The sequence below is a fragment of the Aplysia californica genome, unplaced genomic scaffold, assembly GCF_000002075.1.
Source record: "Aplysia californica isolate F4 #8 unplaced genomic scaffold, AplCal3.0 scaffold00200, whole genome shotgun sequence".
In the NCBI taxonomy this organism is placed as follows: domain Eukaryota; kingdom Metazoa; phylum Mollusca; class Gastropoda; order Aplysiida; family Aplysiidae; genus Aplysia; species Aplysia californica.
This window is the reverse complement of record NW_004797470.1, coordinates 1,098,294-1,099,521: the sequence shown is the minus strand read 5'-3', so window position 1 is coordinate 1,099,521 and position 1,228 is coordinate 1,098,294.

The window sequence follows — 1,228 nt, the reverse complement described above, 5'->3', positions numbered from 1 at the left end:
CCCTACAACTTCCCTTCTACCATCCCACTTTCTTTCATCATTCGAAGTACCCCCCTCCCCCTCCTCCCCCTCGCCCCCTGTCTTCTCAGGGTCTCTAGTTGGTCCGCGTTCGTGTCAACGTGACAATTTTAGCCACTTCATTTGATGGTGAAAAGCAATCTAATTTTTAGGCTCTTTCTTCTCCGTCCATTGGCCTTCGTTCAGTAGTCTTCAGTCTGACTGCATTCTTAGTGCACGTAAGTCCAAAACAGGGGCGTTCCAAACCGGCCCAAAGTTATGTTTCATCTTGTCTCGCTCGCTACTTGTGACAGTCGTAACATCTCCAGGTCCAAAATCCGATCTGTAAACTAACAGATAACCGATGGCCATTGTACGGAGTGGTCACTGATCTCCTGGATTGAAATGGACGCTCGGTGAAGTGACCTGCAGATAAGATAAACGCAGAGGATAGTCTAACGGTGAATGTGGCACATTGTCTTGACAGGTCTTTCAGCCTGTCTTCCTTTTTGTGTCAATCTGTAATAATTAGGCGTGATGGTTTTGCAGTCATGCAGACACTCCCCGCTTGTTGCGACGGGTTGAAACGATGCATTTTGATTGGCCAGTGTTGCGATCAAATCTTTGCAGACGACGGAGTTGACAGACGTAAGCTTAGAGGACTGGACGCGGGAAAGTCTTAGACTAGTTTCTGCTTTGGTTTCTCTTACCTTTGTGTTTCTGAACAACAGTAGATCATTCCCTGTATACATTAGGTTCCTAGTGTTTGCTTTGTGTCCGGTTTATGCAATCTGTGATAATACGAAGTTCTCGGATTCTGAACGAAGAGTTACTTCGTCTTGATAACAGACTGAACAGAGTGTTCATTTTCGCGTAATTCGAGATGTTTATTTGCTTCTTCGTTATTATGATCTGGGAAAAGATATCGTACCGCACTATATCAGCCGTATTGCACGTAAAAAGATAGTGTTATGTACGATCTTTGTTGCACGCCAGCGTTATTTGCACTACTCACTGTGAGAGGTTGAAAGGCGTTTTTGGTAGGTTTGTCTCCTGATTCCTGTTTGTGTGGAACAGTTTATTACCAATCGTGTATATATGATAATAATAATAACAATAATAAAGTTATCCTGAAATAATGCTAATAATGATAGTACTACTACTACTACTACTACATGTACTACTACTACTACTACTACTACTACTACTACTACTACTACTACTACTACTA